We start from the raw sequence: 15623 nt of genomic DNA, 5'->3' as shown, positions 1-15623 counted from the left end.
GGTAAGGCTCTCGACTAGAACGCTGGGGGTCGCAGTTTCTAATCCCGGCGTGCGCAAGTAAATTTTAATTGATTAATTTGTGTTACTTCACAAATAAGTCATTTCTAAAATATATAGTATATTTGCGACACATTCCAGAGTGGAAGACACTCTCAGTATCACTTTGGTGTAAGATCACTGAATGAAACGGCTTTGGCCGTGTTTGGTGACCAGATCTGGATAGCCAGGTAATTCCACACCTTCCTCTCCCCCATCTCCTTCCCCTCCCCACCACCTTAAGCCTCACAACATATCCTACTGAGGATACCATAGTCTCTTTGGCTCCAGACGGTTCGGAGCAGTTGGGACTGTGTTTTCACATTATTTTGTTTTGTTTTAATCTCTATTAATCCATGAACACGTGTTCCTAATCGCAACACGTGTTCATGCACTTGACATCGTGATAATACTTTCGTATTTTACTAAAAGTTTACAAACTTTCAATGGAGTTAATATAATAACTAAAAAACGCATTTAAAAGGGTTAACGAAAAGAAGTTTCCTCAAACAGTACCAACTAATAACTTTTGAAAATTAATCGTTCAATTAATTATTTTTCTAATGTTTTCGGTTCCGAAATAAACGAGTCAATAAATATGTTTACAATTATAAAATAATTTTTTTGGGTGAGTGTGCGCGTTCAAAATCCACGATATAAGGATTTTCTCGTCACAAAAGATACTCTTAAAATAGTAATTCTAAATTAAATTCTGAACTTTATAATTTTTTGACTTATGCTACCTTCAAAAATGCTAATTTTGGTTGTGTGTTTGTAATTGTTACTCTTGTTCGATAAACTCGGATTTCCTTTGAATTTAATGTCATTTTCAAAATTCGAACTGGTGTGAAGATTTCATCCAAACGATAAAGTACCTACTCATAATATAACATTTTTTTAACAGAAAACGGTTTTAATTCTGTATTTCTTTTGTTTAAATTTGTTAGTGTTAAAAACTAGATTTCGTGATATTTGAAGAGTCTGCACTTTTTAGCATCATCTAATTATCAATACCACAGTTACAAAGTTCTCTGATTTAACATACATCCTTAATTTTTACTTACATAATTCGAGAGTTTCATGGCATAATTTAGTTGAAGTGTTTTCATAAATGTACAGGGATTTTACGAAATGGTTTTGATTTCCGCCTTAAATACAAAAGCCATTTCTAAACCCGGTGGCGCTATAAAATCAAATAATTAAATTCAAGTGCAGAATAAGTATTTGGAAAATAAGTGTGTTGGCAGAACCTGGATATTAGAATCCAGAAAGCCACTTTAAATAACATTAGAATATTCGAATGACGTTTTGTTTTTGTTTGATTTCGAATATTTATTTAAATGTATGTAATGACGTTACAATATATCTAGACTCGTCATTGTCTCACAAACTCAAGATAAAATGTGTCAAGTAAGAAACACTCTTATGTTTCCAGTAAATTCTTAATTCAAACTATGTTAACAAAATAAACTATGGCGGGAAGCTTTTCTGTGTTTCGTCGAATACTTCATTCTACATCTTGGGTGTGACCGAGATAATAAGATGCGCTCACTCGCTTACACTATAAGACGAACACGGAATACTGTATGAGACGACCTACTGCTATTAGAAATCATTGTATTTTTATAATAATAAGGTAATTTATCGTCCCTTAGCTAACAACACCGCATAAGTCATTTTTACCAACTTTACAGGAGACGAAAAAAACTGTTTATTTTAAAAAATCAGTGGATTTTTTCTGTTATTACTTAATAAATACCCTAGTTAGAGGTTAATAAATAATTATTTATACTTACTTTGACAATTTACTTTATTTTGACTTTTAATTTTGTGACTTGAGCTGTGTTGACTGATATTTTATTAGATTTAGGCGGTGTTGCTTGCGGAAATGTTAGGGAATAAGATATTAAAGATGATTTACAAAGAAAAGTTTTTACCAAGAAATATTTCAAAAATAATTAACGATCGTTATAAATAGGTATTTATAACCTAAATCTTAAGAATAACATTGTTGAGATCAATTGCTTAAAGTTATTTGTTGACACACGAACCTTTAGAGCGTACCTAAGTGCAATTATTTTTATTATTTTTTTTTATTTTACCATGAAAATATTTAAAACATAGTCTTTAATAAACTGCAACTAAACAAGATATAATAGTAATAAAATTATAAAAATAAAAAATATACTCGAAATCTCCAGTCTAATAGTTAGTTGCAGTCTTTGCTTTTCTTTTTCTTGGCGATTGCTGTGCGGAAGGTCATCATAAAAAGAGTGGCAACTAGATGGTAATACACTTTTTAGGTCTTGCAAATCTTTATACTTCCGATTTGTAATTGGTATTCTAGCTGCATACAATTTCTGCAGGTGATTTATTTGTTTAATGCTGTTAATTGGCGTGGGACGATGTGGTAACGGCTGAAGCTCGTCATCAAAACCAATTTTATACCAAATTGTGCCATTTGGTCTGTATTCTAGCATACGTACATCTGTGACGGCTGGGTCACCTGCTTATTTACTTAAGGCCGTATAGATTTATAAATTAATTCTTTCGAAAAGTCGGTAAAAAAGGTATAGTCCAAATAACGAGCTTCGTAAGTCATAGGATCACTCCTAGCGGTTTTAGTAATAGCCATGTATTGTTGTGGAAGGTAAATTTCTTTACCTTTTGATTTACACTCTATTGCACTGTGTACGGAATCACATTCCATGTGGGTGTGGCCTTTTACCAGGTACTTTTGAGTAATTACAACATTTTTTTCAATCGCTAAACGTAATAAAGAATTGCTTAAGGTAACATAGCGATTTTGAGCACAACAGCCATCGGAATATAAAATCACACGCAATAATTTCTGGCTCAAGACTTTCTCTAGATAGTCTACTAAGCATGAAGCAAAAACAAAGGCTTCAAGTGTGCTATTTGACTCATCGAACCAATAACACATTACTTCTTTAGTTGCTTAATTTTATAATGTAAAATTATGGATGCATAATTTAGTTTTATAATAAATTGCATTAGCTTGAAGATACGGAGCCAATTTTACCGATTCAACATCCTGTGTGAATACATGACAATATCTTTGTCAGTATCTTTCTCTCTCCTGGCTCGATCTTTCTTCAAAACATGTTGTGCGTATTCTACATCCGTAATGTTTCCAGTTTTATGACTGCAACAATCGTTACATTGATCTTTCTTCGGGTAGAATAGGCTCAGATTGAGTTTCAAAAATAAGTTGTCAAATAATTTACAACCAAGGCATTCTCCACCCTCTAACTCACAATTCTCTTGATATGTGTAGTAGAGCTGTGTCATGTTCGAGAAAATTGGTTCTAAGTATTCTCGTGATGTTTTAACACGACAGTAATGCGACGGCATATTTGGAAGACCTGCAAAAAACTTTTCAACATATTTGTGGTCTTCAATTTTCTCTGGATTTCTGCGGTTACTGGTTGAAGTAGACAAATCTGGAGGCATGGCATAGTCTGTTTTTGTCAGCCAATATCTTATAAACGAATCTTTAATGCGCCAATCAAGAGTGGCCAAGAACATTTTTTTACAGACTTGGTGACGTACATTATCAATCATGAAAACGTAAGTTCGACTATCAGTTCTTTTGGATGATTTCTGGATTTTTTGTAATTTTCTTTGGTACTTTATTAACATCAGAAGTTATAAATGATCTTTGCTGCTCCCAGTTCATGTTCTTCCAGAAATTTTCAAATAAATATTGCCGCTTTTGTTCGTTATGTTGTCACATGATCTGAGTTTAGATTTCTTGCAAAACACCATCATCACCTGAACTCCATGAATCAATTTCTTCTCCATCCATAGTGTATTTCAATTATTGAGCTTCCTCAAAGAAATAAAATACATTTTGAAACACCGCCCAAGTTAAAAAAGCTGGTTAGTAAACACCGCTTAAGTAAATGAAGATATTCAATAATGATTTCTTTCTATATGAATATTATGTGATAATCAATAAACATTACTGTATTATATAGCTTACCTCTTAATCTTCTATTAAAACATCTTGCAAAGACCTTTCGGCGATAAAACTCACATAAAAATATAATAATCACGGAGCGCGAAGTACTCTTACGAGAAATGTATGACAGACTAACGACTTGTGCGGTGTTGAGAGGCTAACCGACTTGCGCGCTGTTACTACTTTTTGAATGAAGGCTTCTAATTGACTGAAATCTATATCATGTGACCAATGGTTAGACGCGCAATGAGCAGCTCTATCTATCGGCATTAAAATGTGAAAACCGCCAATTTTCGACTTGAGCGGTGTTGTAAGCTAAGGGACGTTATGTGTATATTTATCTTATTCCTTGGATTTGACTGGGGTTAGCTGAGTAATGAAAACATTATATCATCACACGATGGCATTTTGGCACATATTTATTCAATATATTTATTGCATAAAAAAGCTAGCACACGACCTTACAGTGGCAGTGGCAGTTTAGTACTAAAAACTAAAACTACGAAATCGAAAGCAATACAATTGTCTTATCTTTAGCTTACCACGGTAATGTTTCTATGGCACTTCTATATAAATTGTAATGTCATTGGATGTATGCTTTTGTTATACATCACAGTTCACAGTTGCGATACTAATAGTATCCACAACTCTTTTTAGTCCGTAAACTAAAGCAGCCTCTGTTCACCCACGCTGCTAGTCGTCTGTTGCGAAACAAGGATTATTCAACTGACCTTACAGAATGGATGACATTTATTTTCCATCCGTGTTATCCCTTTTACATATAATCTTGACCCACATCCTTGTTTGCTTAATGCGTTTTACCTACAATTGTTTTGTGCGTTTTCATGATGATCGAAAAATGAATGATGATCATCCATTCTTGCCGACATTTTTTTACAAAATGAATTTTTATTTTTCTGATGTAACAGTTAAGAACCAAACAATATGCGTACTGAATTATTCTTTACATTAAAATCGAGTTTTACAAGTTTCATAGCACATGATGATTTTTTTTACAGTCATAATTAAAGACATCTCCTAATAACATACACTAAATCTCAAATACATGATTTTTAACTGTATTTGTCCAATACCTTCCAAATTTAAATTAAATTGTAGGTATTTTTTTGCATTTTTACGTCAGTTAAACATTTAAACGGTTTCGTCAGAAATATTCTGAGTTTAAAAGGCAAGAAGCTTTGCATTAAAGATTTTCACTCGGATTACAAAAGCTGCATAATGTTACCAGATACAATAATAATTTCCTGTTTCGGTCATTGCATTTTGGACCGGTTTTCGTATTATTTTTGTCGATATCCTTTGACCTAAAATCCCGGAGTTCTCGGCTCAGATCCTCCCACGTGCACTTTGAATTTCAAAGCAAGAATAATCAATATTCTACCCGCAAATTAGCTTTAACACTAGATTACAAACTTATGTATATTTGATTAAGCTGAAAGCATAGTATTTTTTTAACACGTTGACAGACTATTTTAATGTTTTTGTAATCTCATTCGGCATTTTTAACTAGTAATTCTATTAACAGTAGGCCTTGCTTCCAGTAATTTTTTTCTAATTTTAATTTTTAATTTCCTCTTAAATCACCATATACTAAAAACATTATATCTAAAAAAGCGTATGATTAAGTCCAAACAAGTACGACAATTTAACGTGTAAAAAAGATTTTTTTACAGAACCATTAAAACGGCCATCAATTTAAAGCGGAAACGGAACGTCTAATCTCATTTACAGCCAGACATGAAATGCAAAACGGTCGAGTTAAAATCCACTAGATGCTCCATTTTGATGCTCCATGGCTTCTCTCACTAATTTTATGTATATTTCTTGTTCTCAGAGATCGTGTGAGGAATGAAATGTGCTCTGTCGATATATTTAATTTTAATAAAATAAGTCATTTAAAAATCAAATAAACGCATATACAATATGTAATCATATATCAGTTAGTTATTATGTAAATAGGATTGGTTTTGGTTTGGGTTTCGATAGTTGTCTATTCTAGAAACGCCTCCGTACTAGATTAATTTTACTTAGAAACGCGTGGGTTATGAGGCATAGTATTACCCGTTCTTAACCTTTTCACCGCTTGATGTTTCAATGTAAGCAATGAATTTATTGTAGAATTTAATATTTACTTTTAAATTCGAAAATAATGTAAACAATAAAAGCACATGGACAGACATTATTTCCCTGCTTCAAAATCATTCAAACCACAAGCATAAATTGTTTAAGTAAACAGACAAAAGCAGTGATATCAATATCATTAAAATCTACATTTTTGGTCAAACCTATTTTGTACATAGAGCGTTCAGCTGATATAATCTAACCATATTTTTTATTAATATTTATTTACGTGTTTACGGGTTTGTTACTTTATCTAGGTATCTAATTTGCCTTATTTTTATTTTTTTAATGATAGACTAATGTTTATATGACAAGGTTTTATGCATAGCATAAAAGATAACAAATAATTGTAAGCAATAATTAGTCGCCTGAAATATTAATACAAATTGAAAATATCTCCCGAGTTTAAATAAATGCCACCAACGGGAATTGAACCCGTGCCTTCTGATGTCCGGTCAGGTGCTCTGAAACCACTAAGCTATATCGGCTTATTTCCAACCCGCCAAATGATTCAATATGTACTAGTACCTCAATCAACAATTACTGCTAATTATATTTTTTCCACCTCTAAACAACCAACTTTATTTTTGTAGGAAAGGCTTGGTTAGTGCTAAATTTCTCACTAGATGGCGTCGAGACATATAATATCTTCATTTATTGGTGAAATATTTTTTACTTGTCAAATATTATTATTTTTAATGCTAAACTAATGTTTATAATACAAGGTTTTATGCATAGCATAAAGGATAACAAATAATTTCAGGTTACTAATTATTTCTTATCCTTTCTCTGAAAAACTGAATGTGAAACTCCGTGGATCGTATTTGCGATAGTCGCGCATGGGAAACGCCGTCAAAATCTTACAGCCGCTTGCATCAGGTTAACACAGGTTTGCAAGGAATTATGTCGCACAGAAAATCACTGCCATTCGTCGTAATTTTTACGATACAATGCGGGAAAGCCTTCCTGACAAGGTTCTTGCAATAAATTAATGGCAGTAATCACCAATTAAAACATTACTTCAAGTAGTAATGAGAAATAATGCTTCCATTCGAACTCTCGACATTTATCTATATTATCTAATGGCATGAAATAATGCATAATTAATTCCCTTTAGTAAACAATGTAGGTACTTTTCAATGATATTTTAGTTATTTCTTCTGAAAGTTATACAACTATCAATACTCTCTGGAAATTTTCCAATCTTGGTAATGCGTATCCCCTAAACAAAATGAAAAATGGCAAATGGCAAACCCAAGTTTATAAAATGTGGTTAAGCTAAATAAATTAGGAAGAAGAAGAGGAAAAATGGTTATGAAGTATCCACCTAGCCAATAGGATCTTTCTGAACTACTCGTTATATTATAGGTACTGCCAGTTCAATCTTCAGGCGTACTTGAATGGTTAAATTGTCGTCCATCGCATCAGTTCGAAGTCTCTGTAAGTATTTCTCTCATATACGGTCGACTTCAGCTACTCCAGCGACGTGCTTTTGCATTTCTTAACACAATTTATCTATTTCTAATTCATCTCTTCCTGATAATCCTTTCCACAATTGATCTTTGGCACATCATATTTGTAAAACACCCCTTTTCAGGCGTACGAAGACTGCCATGGACTTCTGGCGTTTTTGAGACGGAAGCTTTGTATCCATTTGACAAGTTGTACAATACATATTTGCGCAAGGCTCTATGCGTAATATTTCCATATATATTCTGAATATCAACAATAATTTCAATGTAATCATTGAATCAATCAGACTTCCTGTACGTAATATTACGTGATTTCATCAACCGGTACTATAAACCATAAATCTGTTTTTCGAAGCAGCAAAATCTCTCAATTGTAAACATGTTTCTGGCTTTCACCTTTCAAGTGTGTTCTAGGCCATAATTTCAAACTATGGAGAGAGGGAAGGTGAAGGTTAGAATTATATAACTTTACAATTGAAAAAGTCCTCCACAACACAGGTGAACTCCTAGCGCGGAGGACAATTATACTAGGTATACCATTGTATAACAAATATATTAAAGAATAAATAAATAAATAAATGTTTGTATTTATTTTGATTGAATTGGGAAAGTTCATAATTGTATGGAAGATTGGAGTCGAATTCAGACTTAGAAGAGATGAGTTATTGAATGGAGGGACTTGCTATATTGTTTTTTACAACGATCGATTCAACTTTAAAACGTCCATTTTACTGACCAAAAATAATACAGCCAGAGTTTCGTGTCTTACGCTTCAAATTTTCGATAATAAGTTTCGTAAACGAGTGCCTACTGAAGCTAGGGCTGAAGTTGGTTTTTAAAAGTAATAAATTATTTAAAAAAATCAAACTCCCAGAGCACAATGTTACATGATCTCATCGAAAACATATAAATCAACACACGATGAATATTAACATAGATAAACAGCTACATATTATGGCGAAGATTTGTCAAGTGACAGTAAAGTGGATAGAATGAATTATGATATGATTAACGTATTCTCATGCTCTTTTGGTCTGAGCACGACCAAATGTGGATCAATAATTTTTTTCCACTGTGATAGAATATTAACGCGATTCCAATAAATACCTTGGTGAGTAGAGTTATAGGCATAACAAGTACGGCTTAGTTTAGTTCGGTATTGAATAAGACGATTACATTACTAAGTATTTATTTTTGGTTGATTAAAACATTACACTTGTTTTCTTTTATGGCTTGTCAGGAAATATGACGTGGGATAAATCTGTTTTGCGGATAGGCAGTAGGTAGCTCTAATCCTACTTACGAAGTATTTATGCAGTATTAATAAAGCACGGAAGTATGTTTGCATGAATCAAATTTCAACCCACAAGAAAGAAATATGATAGAATACCTATATTGTTATTTTTGTGACATTTTTAAGTAGCAGAACATCTGTTACATACTGCTTTGAAATTGTTTCATTGGTCGAGTCATTTTCTTTATAAAAATAACATGAGTACTATCGTGAAATTGTGTAAGAAAAACCATAACAGGCGACAGTGATTCACGTAAAAGGGCAAACCGCTTCACTTCGTAAGGTAACTAGATTCTATCGGTAATGTTGTAAGTGGCAAGTGAAATGTTAACAAACCAGCTGTTGGTAATAATACTGAAAATTCTTGGAAAAAAAATTAAAAACAAAACACATGGAAGCCCATATTTATTGTGAGAGATCTAAATCCTTTATTCTTCTTCTGCAGATAGTTGCCGAACAGTTGTATAATCTATAATAAACTCTATATTCTACTAAAACAAACCATCTAAGTTTTTAGATCGAATACTTTCTCATGGCGACAACGCTTCGTCTCTTACTAATCAAGTCAACGGATAGTATTGGTTAGTTTTTCACCCCGCCCGCGCCACTCTGGCTTACTGGTGTGATCCCTAGAAGGAATTTCACAGATGTGATGACCGATAGAAGGTCATGTTTGGCTCAAGAAATTTAAGTTACTAACTGACTCAAGCGACGCTTTGTAGATCGTTGCGTTCAGAGTTTAGTTAACCCGGAGGGATGATGTACCTACTCATTCCAATCCTTTTGGTAGAACCGACGGTTAAGGGAAGAGAACATATTACGGGAGGAACGGTACAGGTGTAAGCTGTTTCCTCACTGAACCCACAAAGGGGATGTTAAAGTTTATTACACCGTCTTACTATTGGTAAACTGCTATAAATATTTGTCATACTTTTAAATTGATTCTACCTAAAATAATGACTTGTGTTCACAGTTAAAATGTGCATGTATTTAATTTTCCCGTTAAACTACAAATATTTGTGTTTTTTAAAAATTTATTTCATGTTAAACCGATTTATGTAAGTAAATTATTACAGTTCAAAAATAGGTTTGGCTCGTTGAATAAAGCCATAGACACATTATGCGTGCATAAATTGGGCATGTCATGTAGTATTATGTGTAGGGTTGACACACTACGCTATTATCTTCCCCACAGAGGGGTCAGATCAATTAAGGGACTGCCGCGGAATATCGTTTTTTTTGTATGGGATCTGTCACCTTCACAGATGACAGCCGCGTAATTACCGTGCTTCGTAAATTGTTCTGACCCCTTTCGTGCCGTAGGTTTCAAATATAGCCTGGCTTGCAGATCACAATGCATATCGTCGCCACGCCCACACGTATAGCACATCATCTTTTTAGGTGTAACAGGTCTGTATGGGATTTTATGGCGAGCTATATAGAGTTATATAAAACGATTTGAACTTATAGCAAAATCTGTCACTCTCTTAAAGAACAACACAATGAATGCGATATGGACGCGTTTCGTGATCCCAAATATTGACTTCGCTCAAATATCAAATTCAGAAAATCGATCTCGGAAGGCGAATACGATGTTAGGCAGTGTTAAGAGAGATAGAGTACACAATGGTGATTGGCTGTCTCTATATTTTAGTCAAAATATACAAAAGTCAGTGGCGACTTTATTTTTTTGAAGTTATAAACAGATATAAAGCTATGATCAGGATGTGCCTCGTTATTTATAAATTTCTTTCCTTTAAAAAAAACATTATTTAAGTTAATAATAAATTGTATAACAGTGTATAGTAATTACTCTTTACTAAAAGACTTAGAGCACCAACGCAAATCGCAGAACAATGAAGACTTAATATTACATCATTCAAACTGCAAACAATACAAAATGCTTTATGAGGTGTTGTTATAAATGCTCGCTGTAAACATTAAAGCATGAAATACTGTACCGAGATATGTGTATATACCTCCTAACATCAATTCTCTGCCATCAGCACCGCCTCTCTCCTAGTTTAACGCGATGGAATGGATGGTAAATGGATGAAAACTTGGAAAAAGTTTATAAGATAAAGTACTTGGGAGTAATTGTGGACTCAAGATATCTCTTGAAGAAAACGCATATTTTATTGCAAAAAATTATAAAACAATTGTTGCAACAAACATAGACTGCTGTTCTAGTATACTAGTTTTCTGTAATTTGGTTATGTAGGTAGATTATAAAACAACTGTTGCACGAAACATACACTGCTGTTCTAGTATAATAGTTTTCTGTAATTTGGTTATGTAGGTAGATTATAAAACAACTGTTGCACCCAACATACACTGCTGTTCTAGTATAATAGTTTTCTGTGATTTGGTAATGTAGGTAGATTATAAAACAACTGTTGCACCCAACATACACTGCTGTTCTAGTATACTAGATTTCTGTATCTTGGTAACGTAGGTAGATTAAAAAAACGTCTAATCCATAATAGAGCAATGAGACAAATTTTGAAGTATAATAAATATAAATCAATACAGAAAATGCTTAAGAAATTTGATTAATGAGTGTTAACAAAGAATTTTGTGTAACGTTTTATTTTTTATCTACAGTTTTTAACAATTTATTACAAGCTAGCATTAGAGATAAACTACGATAAAGAACATATAACCATAAAGATAACATCAGACAAAAAAATGATCAAAACAAACCCACATAATTGTTTGGTGTATAGAGGAATCCAAATATATGGCTTAAGTTCTATTTAAATTAAAATTTACCTTGTTTTTGAAAATTCAAATAAAAATTTACGTAATAAGCATTAGAAGTCTAAGTTAAAATGTAACGTAATGTTAAATGTAACGTAATGTTAAATGTAACGTAATGTTAAATATAACGTAATGTTAAATGTAATGTAATGTTAATATTAGATTAGTATTAAAAAAGTAAGCGTAATAAAATAATGGGTAATTTTCCTATGTTCCTTCCTTTCCCAATAGAGTCTTTCCGTTGACATACAATAGGCAATAGGTACTCGTACATAGTACATACACAATACACTTTATATTCACGCATACAGGGCGCTATACGGCCTCCGTTGGCGAAGCAGCGCATGGCAGATGTTCGCAAAGGGAAGGGTGCCCGGGTTCGCTGCTTTATTCGCCACCGAGTAGCCGGTACGAATCAGCGCTACCAGAAATCGGAAAACACTCGCCGTCGCCCTGGGGCACTTCGCGCCGCCGCACAGTGGGCTGAAAATCGCCTTTCATAGACATAGAGACTTGAATTTTCAAGGGTATTTTTTTTGGCTAGAAATGGATTCTGCTGATCATTACTATGCTATAAAATGTCGTACGAAGCAATTGCGTGTACAAATGAAGGAGTTATAATTTTTTTAAGAAAAATTTGTATGGCGCTGACATTAAAAATGAGGCTATCTCTGGTATCATAAGGTTGGCCGTTCTATCTTTACACACAGATAATACTACTATTTATTTTTATTTTTTTGACATACTTCATATTGTGGCGCAAGGTGCGATTTTTTTTTTTAAATCCTAAAGTTGAAAAAAAATCTTTTTTTTGTTGATGAATCATTTTAATGCTTAAATGCTTTACATATGAGTATGCTTTGTCTAGTTTACAATATTTTATTTACACTGCAAGCCAAAACACTGTGCACAGTGGGCTGAAAATCGCCTTTCATAGACATAGAGACTTGAATTTTCAAGGGTATTTTTTTTGGCTAGCAATGGATTCTGCTTATCATTAATATGCTATAAAATTTTGTATGAAGGAATTGCGTGTACAAATGAAGGAGTCATCATTTTTTTAAGAAAAATTTGTATGGAGCTGACATTAAAAATGAGGCTATCTCTGGAATCATAAGGTTGACCATTATATCCTTACATACAAATATACTACTATTTATTTGTATTTTTTTGACATACTTTGTACTGTGGCGAAACTTGTGATTTTTTTTTTTTAAATCCTCAAAGTTGAAAAAAAAACTTTTTTATGTTGAAGATTCATTTTAATGCTTAAATGCTTTACATATGAGTATGCTTTGTCTAGTTTACAATATTTTATTTACACTGCAAGCCTAAAAGCATTTAAGCATTAAAATGAATCATCAACATTAAAAAGGGTTTTTTTCAACTTTGAGGATTTTTAAAAAAATAATCGCACCTTGCGCCACAATATGAAGTATGTCAAAAAAATACAAATAAATAGTAGTATTATCTGTGTGTAAAGATAGAACGGCCAACCTTAAGATTCCAGAGATAGCCTCATTTTTAATGTCAGCGCCATACAAATTTTTCTTAAAAAAATTATAACTCCTTCATTTGTACACGCAATTTCTTCGTACGACATTTTATAGCATAGTAATAATCATTGGAGGGGACCCACCCTTTCCCGACGGCTGTGTGAGGAAACTGATTGTTTAACCTCCTTAGCCGCACACGTCAGGACTCTAATTTTTTTTTTGTAAAAAGAAGCTACATTTATTTTAAAACGAATCTAGACCCTCCAATGTCCCTGCATGCATGATTGTTAGTACGAAATAATGTATGCATACTTACATTAATAGTAACACAAAATAAGAACACATATGAAATGTGTTCGCCTGGTGGTTTGGCATCTAAAATTAAATAATAAATAAGGAGCACAAATTTTATAAGTGGAAGTATGATTGAAACATAAAAATATACAAGCCGCGTATCGAGGGCAGTTTACCCCACTATCACGGGGCGGTCCCGGCAAGAATGAGCGTGGCAAGCGGCCTGGCCACAACGATCCCAAGCACCCGCGTCCCTTAGCCAGTTTTCCGAGAGTACCCTCGAAGAAATGTAAATGGGGGGAGGGGGGGGGGAGATACTCCCAAAGACCCTAGGGAATGAAGTGAGCCTCAGGTCACCGGAGGCAGGACGGAAGGGGACCGGGCTCGCGCAAACATTCCCCAGGCCCGCTCATGATGCCGGGGGAGGCACCCGTGGTTCGTGGGACAGCCGCCCCGGATTAATGTCACCTTACTGGATGCAGGAACAGGGTCTATCCGCCCCCGTGGTGGGGAAATGGACAATACAGTACGATAGAGTTCAGTTCGACAACCTATTCATAAACCAATTTGTTAGTAACAAATAAAAAGGCAAATAACAAACGTAGAAAATAAGTTGTGATCAACAACAAATTGACCGTTCATAATAGAAAAAAAAGAAGGGAAAAAAAGATTAATATAGTATTAAAGAGCTAAAACACAAAAAGAAACAGTATTATCATTATCAACGCGTTCCTAATAAATAAATAAGGCCCAAATTCAAAAGTAAAAGAAAGAATGTGCATAAAAAAAAACAGTGTAAAGAATTGGCAAAAACGGTGTAAAAAGCCAGTGTACACAATAAATGAATAAGAAATAATAAAACAAACAAATAAAATAATAAATGCATTGCGATCATGCCATAAGACAAAGAAAGTAAAACCAATGAGTATATAAAAATAGTAATAATCAGCAGAATCCATTTCTAGCAAAAAAAAATACCCTTGAAAATTCAAGATTCTATGTCTATGAAAGGCGATTTTCAGCCCACCGTGCGCCGTAGTAGAAGTGTATTTTATTTTATTTATTCTATGTTCAATTTTATATCTTGTAATACATTTATATTTATGTCTCAATAATTATTTTTGCTACCGTAAGGGAGTAAATTTTTTTTTTAAATGCCGTAAAATTAGGGATCCCTATTATTGGGGAACGATTTGGTACTCTTATTATTTCGAATAGTGCTCTTTCACATTTTTTGTTCTGGAAAACCAAGCGTGAAAGCCAGATCGAATCATGGTTTTATGATAAACTTAATGCCTACCTACTTCTTTTATAAAATCTGGTATCTTATGGACAAGGATTCACTGTCGTCCTCCGTAGCGTAGTGGACTACGCATTTGTTCTTGAGCAGGGAGCCTGCGTTCATAATTCTCTATCAATTACCAAAAGATATCTTTGCGTTAAAATAAACAAAAAAACTTACCCATAAGTGCTACCAAGTCTGGCCGTTGTAATCATCGTTAATTTAGATGCACTCCACGTAAAATTAATGCATTACCGGACTAATATTTTGTGGCTTGAGGGTGATTTTATGACTTTGATTTTAAGATAGATACGTCAAAAATACATACATCTGTATCTACGTTACTTTCACATTCGTATTCCAATAATGAGGCGTGTAAATAGGTTTGACAAAGAACAATGCTGAGAAATGCAAAATCGACATTTACAACCCAGCACCATCCGCTTTATCAAAACAGTAAGATCCTTGGCTCTGGGCCCAGAGGGCGCGGTATCATAACCCGGCATAGCACAGATAAAATGAATTAGATTCATAACACGTGCATTGTACAAGCTAAACCATAAATAAGTAAAGTAAATAAGGTGAGCTCAAAAGTGATGAATTTTGCGCATCTTTTTTCTGGTATAACTCCTTACTTATATTCAAATTGCAACGTCATTTCTATTACAAGCTTTGAGGAATTATTAAACTATTAAAAAAAATACCAGATTACGACAAATACACAATAGTATAAAAAACACGGAGAAAAATGAGTATCGCTTTTTATTACGAATCTCTTCAAATTTTTGGTAATCCAATTAAAAACGAGATTGTAAGCCATCTCCTTTTAGGAGTTTAAGCCATAAACTTTTGGAAAATTCGT

Source organism: Hesperophylax consimilis, chromosome 5, assembly GCF_061612785.1.
Source record: "Hesperophylax consimilis isolate HC1 chromosome 5, BYU_Hcon_1.0, whole genome shotgun sequence".
NCBI lineage: Eukaryota > Metazoa > Arthropoda > Insecta > Trichoptera > Limnephilidae > Hesperophylax > Hesperophylax consimilis.
The sequence above is the reverse complement of the archived record's forward strand: the minus strand, read 5'-3'. Positions refer to the sequence as shown.